Genomic DNA, 6,401 nt, shown 5'->3' on the forward strand with positions numbered 1-6,401 from the left:
GGCTGGTAATGTGCTATTACTGGTCAAAACATACCTGTTTAGCAATTATATGCACTAATTTTACACTCAAGGCTGACTTCAGTAAGGTGCTAACTAGATTTGACTTAACTAAAACTGTAATAGGTTAATCACATTTTCAAATGACATTTTGCAGTATTTTTGTGCTTTAAATGTGTATCCCTTTCAATTAAAAATCCACTGTTTTTAAGTATTCGTACATTTAAAAATTGTAAATCAAAATGTAAGACTCATTTTGAGAATCATGCGTGTTACGAAGGTTGAAAGTGCAGCAAATGTCTGATGTCTGGGCTCACTTCCTTATTGGTAACTTCACATATGGTCTAATAAATTACAATTATTTTGAAAAAAATAAAGTTTTTTTAAAGAGTGAAAGATATCTGTGAATGGCCACCAAGTTCACATACAGTATGGATAGATGACCCCACCTTGAACTTAAAGTACAACAACAATTAGGGTTAGTTTTTTTTTCTTCTCCCTAGCAAGAAGGAAGGGCAGTGATGAAGACAAAAATTACACCTTGAGTTTCCATGAACATGACTTTCTGAAGCTGAAGTAACCAAATGTTTTCATGCCAGTCTATCCAAAGTGGGAGCATAAACTCAGAATGCCTACATTTATTCCCCAGAGAGACATATACAAGTCTGTACCTCCCCTCTCACTGCAATCTTTTCCTTTTGGCTTTAACAGAAGATAGTCCAAAGGAATGCTAAGGTGAAAGCTCTCTCTGTCCTATCATTGCTTCAAGAAAGATTTTATAACACCGCAGCTTATGGATGGGGAAACCAGGGAATCTTTCCAAACTCTTCCTTTAAAGCTCAAGCTGCCTTATTCCCATTCTTGTTTGAAACCTATTTTTTTCAACTTCATTCAAACAAGTTGTGCATTTTAAGAAAATGCTTTTTACAAACGCAAACAGAATTGCAAATGTTTTCACAGAATATGAACTTGCATGAGAATCGGGGAGAGTGTAGAAGTTGCTGCAAACAACTTGCTTCTTCATCAAGTTAGTTTTTGTGCTGGAGTTGAGAGGCTGGAGAAGAGAGCTAGATTCAAAGTTCTCATAAGGAGTTCGCTCCTAAGCAAGAAGAGTAATGAAATAGTGCAATTTATGATGGATCCACCAAAGATTTTTTTTTTCTCTTGTTGCACTGATCTTTCTTCAAAGGCCATCAGTGGTTTTGCATTTTATGTGTATCCTTCCTTGTTTCCTCTTCTGAGGAACACAAGCTAGTTTACCTAGCTCCACTTTATCCTCACCATAGCAGTGCAACAAGGTTGAGAGTGAGTGACAGGCCAAAACGGGGACTAGAAAGGGTCCAGCATTCCAACCACCACAATGGTTCTCATTTAGGATTGCTTTTTGTCAGTAGATTCTCTGTGTTACACCTTTCCAGCCTGTTCTTTATTTTTTTTATCAAGGCCAAGCTTTTTTCCCACATTAAATAATGCCTTGGTCATCAATCCTCCAGATTTCTGGAAGGGTAATTAATGCCTTCATCCAGAAACAACCCCTTTTTGGAAAAGCTGCTATTGTATGTTCCCAAGTACAGGAATTGTGAAAATCATAAATACTGTACTGACAGAAAAGCAGCACTAAAGAAGCAGTTTTTCTGTTCTCTAAAGTGAGAACATGAAGGAAAGAGAGAGCTTTTGTTTGTTCGTTGTTTTCCTATGAGAATGGTTCTGGCATGCTACATCTGGAAGGGAAAAGGTCAGTATCTCAGAGTAGTCCAGATGCAAACTGCAGCCCTGACGTATTCTCACTTGAATGAGTTCTTAGTTGTTGCTTCTTTGGGGTGTCCATAGAGTCCAGGAAAGCTGGTGTCTGAGCCCCTAATGCACTGATGCCAGTACATCAATGAACTCTTGGGCAATGCAGCGAAGGTGACGTGATGGCATATGCCCCCATGCTCCCCTCCCCTGTAGTGGCAAGATGGGGATCATACATCCACTCAGTTTCTTCCTTAGCTGAATCAACTCAGAGGTCTTCACCAGAGCATGCAAGTACCCTAAGAGTGGGAAGAAGTTGCGTTTTGCCAGACTCTTTCCAGATGTTAATTTCCAGGTATGTAGTGCTTCCATTCTCCAGCATACTTGGCCTTCCCTGGGGAAGAAAGAGTTACATCAGCCTCAGGTACCTTAAGGCAAACAGCTAAGCAAGTCCCCTTTCTTGAATGGCCATAGTTCAATGACAGACCACAGTTCTTAGTCCAGGGCTTAATTCCTGGTACTTCCTGGACTAAATCAAGACCCTGCTCTGTCTCACCCCTTGGAAAGCAGTTGCCAGTCACTCTCGATCTGGCAGTTCAACTTCATGGGGTCCCAAGAGGATTTTGACACAGAACTTGGAAACCTCAGAATCACATTTCTGTATCATACATTAAAGTGTCCCCTGCTTAATTTAAATATGATTTTATTACAATTTGAAAGAATGCAAGGATCACAGGTAGCTCCTCCAACCACAGCTCAAGCACAATGACTACTTTTCTGGGATGGCCCATCCATTTCTTCCCTGTTTCTCCCACCCAGAAACCCTCCCATGTGTGACCCTCAGCCCTTCCTTCCTCTTGGAATTGGCACACGGAGCCTCTTGTACTTGAGCTGACAAACTCCCCAGCATGCCCTGCCTGCTCCTGCTGACTTCGCTGAGCGTGGGATGGGGTGGTGGCCTCAGGAGAGCTTGCCGCAATTGTGCCCGTGCCATCACTAGGATCCGGACTGGAGGAGGAAGGAGGGGCTCCAAGCGACAAGAGGGCTGCAGAACAAGGCCTTGGGAGGCCACATGTGACCCATGGACCATGTGTTGGACCCCCTGCTCTAGATAATCCTAAGCAGGATGTCTGGATTGTTGTTGACATCCAAAATGTCTGGATTGCCTGTTTGGTCAGATCCAGCAGTGCAGTTAGAAGGGACATGGTTGAATGAAACTTGGTGGAAGACCCTTCCAATGTAATGTTGACTACTTGGTATGGTGCCTTTAAATATTATCTCCCTTACTCAAGAACTAGCCAAGATTCCTCCTAGGAATGAAAGCTGGATGAATCAACAAGACAGCCTTTCGGCAGCTTCTGTGTACTCTGGGTAGATCTCTTCACCTTCACCAATAACCAGCCGCTACAAGACAACCCTACTCCATGAGTGAAGGCCATAAATGCATTCCGCTTTCCCTGCCCGGGGAAGGCTTCCTTCCTCTTCCTTGAAAGAACTGCTTTAGGCATTACCAACATTCTGACTCTTAGCAGCAGACCCCTGAAAATACCCTCCTTTTCCAAAAGCCAGTTGTTAGAGTGGCATGCTGGGTGAGGGACTCACCCAAAAGAATTTTTAGATTGCATTTATTCATTGGGATGCACACAGATACTTCCATGTGAGAAGTCAACTGGAAAGGACTGGGAAAAGCTTTGATGGCAGGGAAATGTATGATTTTTCCTAATATATTCGTTCTGTCAAAGCATCACTTAGTCTTCGAGTCCTCAGTACAGTCATGTTTGCTGGTGTGAAGAATAGCAGGAGGGGAAACTAGCCAAGGCAATGGGGAGCACAAGTTGCACTACTGAGTTATAGCCCAAGGGTGGGCCTCTTCTGGGCCTGTAAGGAATCTCGGAGAATTCAGAAACCTGTCCTGGGCACCATCGCAAAACAAGTGCTGGGGGTGGAAATGCTAATGGAAATTGTCTCCGAGCCCTAGACATGTATGGGAAAAGAAGATCAGAATGACTAGGACCCCTACTTTGCTTTGAAGCAATGCACTTGTCTGGAAGAAACGTTGTTAATTGAAGAAGAGGAAGGGAAGGATTCTGTACGTGCCAAGAAGGGTCTCCCATGGTTAAAGGGTGTCCTACCACTGTTCGAAACTTTTCTGCAGTCACCCTGCCTAAGTGCAGTTCCCACAGTCTCACTAGTCAAAGAGCTGGTCTATAAATATGACTGGACCTCCTTATAATTTGGTTTAAAATGTAATCAATTTAAAACCAAAATTATGTATGGGTCAAATGTATGCAAAAAGCCAAAGACCTTGCAAAAGCTTTAGATCATCTTTCTCTGCTTTTTACCATACTATGTACTTACAAGAATTAAAGTCAATTATTAGTGTGGAGTTTTCCATTTGTATTCCGGTAATTCCCATTAGACTTGTTGAAGTGTGCACACTTTTCAATTTAAGGGGAAAAGACCTCTTTATAATTCTTTAAGCTCGTATGATATGAAAAGGTGCAAAAGCAGTAGGTGTAGAAGTAGTGAGACAAGAAGAATTCTGAGGCTTCGGTTGTCCCCTTTACTCACCTAGAACTATCAGCACATCGTTGTCACAAAACATGTTTTCCTAGCCCTGAGCTTTTTTCTGGGGGATGTGGTGGAAAGAAAGCTTGAGATTTTATGGCTTCCCTTGCAATTTCATAACGCTTTGTGCTTCCTAAGATGTTGGCATGAGAAGGAGATGATCTAATGTTTTGGTGAATGATTATGCACCCTTTCTTCCAGCTAAGCATCACCAAGAATTTTGACCCTGTTTCGTTTCTCTTGGGTTCCCTCGCCCGCGTCATTTCATACACACACATCATTTTCTTGAGCTCTGGCCATTTTGATGCATTATGATGGCCTATTTCCAAATGAGAAACCTTAAAGACATGTTAAAGATTGGCGTTTATGGTAGCATAAGTAGATTCAGTAATAAATCTGTTAGTCTAGGAGGTGTTGCAAGACTTATCGCTGAAATGGATTAACACAGCCAACCCTCTGAAAGCTATTAGCAAATGAGTAAGTCACAATGGAGATCCCCATAGTGATGAATGCTACTCAGCATGAGTAACCTGATTTGCTGGAAGGTTTGCAATGACTGCCAACACAGAGGAATACTTACTTGTGTTGCAATAGTACGCTTGAGTGTACCTCTGGCTAGAAATTGTGACCAGAACAGAATTAGTTGAAGCTAAAAGTGGCAGGGAGTGAAATTTCTCTTAGTGTAGTGTTTTGATTATTTCCATCATCAGAAGAATGCCCTTTAAGGTAAGATTTCTTTCTTTGTGGTTCATGTGAATTGCAAGGACAAAGTCTGGGATCGTCACCAATTAAAGATGACTGATATTGTGTCAAAGTATTTATTAATCTGAGTGGAGTTTTTAATATAGACAATCTTTTATGTATTATCTTCTTTTTTAAATCTATGTTTGTATTGAATGCAGCTGGTCTTTGACCACAATAAGGTTTTTTTTAACTGTTTCAACAATGATGAGCTTAGAAGTCACCTTTCTGGCTGGCTGCCTAAAATTCAATCAGGGTTCTCTTGTTAAATGTAGAGCTTAAGTGCTTCACTCCATCCAATCAGATTAATCAATTAAACATTGATGAAGCTGGTAATCATAAATATGCATCAACCGTTGACTGCAGTGGCCTTAGAAAGCAATCTAAGTGTCACTCCTCTGGTGCAGATGAGAGAAGCAGAGTCTTCCCAACCAGGTGCCCACCAAATGCTTTGAACTTTGATGTTTTCTCTGCATAAAGATTCTTTGGCATACTGAGTTTTTTAAAAAATCATGCAATGCTTCTCCTCAATGGATTTTAATTCTGTTTGCTGGAGATTTTAATGAAGAATATTAGCTTTAAAGGGACAGCAAGAAGATTTGTATTATACCTTTTTTGTAGTTTTGTTTGGGGTATAAGAGTACCCCATAGAACTATTCCTATGGAGATGCTGGGAAGTTTTTGTGCCCTGAACATGTTTTGATTTACAAAAGAAAAGAAAGTAAAAACCAGGAGGTTGAATTTTGGGCATTTTATAGGCCAGGTACTTCATGAGAATGTCCTAGAAAGACAAATGTATAGGACTACTTCTGTGTAAATTAGAGTACAGAATGTGAGCCAGGGAGATGGCAGTTACTCTGCAATGCAGGGATAAGGATTAAAAACCTACAGTGGTAGGCACTCTCTTTAAAGATGAGTCATTTCCTCCATTCTTTTTCTTTCATGGTACTGCATCTTGCTGTGCTCAGTATCTAAAAGCACGGAAAGCAGTTCCTTCCATCCCTTGGCTTGTGTATGGCCATGTAACTAACCTCATGGCTTAATGGGGATTTGAGCTGGAACACCTTAGCAAAGTCTAGGCTCAACCCAGCTTTCGCCAGCTTCATAAAGTTCAAATTTGCATATTCTAAACATGTGTATGGAAGAGGGTTAGACTGTGGTCAATGGGTGTAATTGTTAGAAGACCGCTCTCCATTATAGATGCTCTTCTTCTGTTTTGAATGACAGGTCCCATCATTTCTGTACCTTGGCCATGCTAGTTGGGCTGCTGGGAGTTGTAGTCCCAAACTCTGGAGGGCCCTGGTTAGAGAAGGCTGCTTTAACCACTACTCCTGCGCGCCTCCATGTGAAGGCCATTTCAT

This window comes from Varanus komodoensis, unplaced genomic scaffold, assembly GCF_004798865.1.
Source record: "Varanus komodoensis strain SLA01 unplaced genomic scaffold, ASM479886v1 scaffold18_3, whole genome shotgun sequence".
In the NCBI taxonomy this organism is placed as follows: Eukaryota; Metazoa; Chordata; class Lepidosauria; order Squamata; family Varanidae; genus Varanus; species Varanus komodoensis.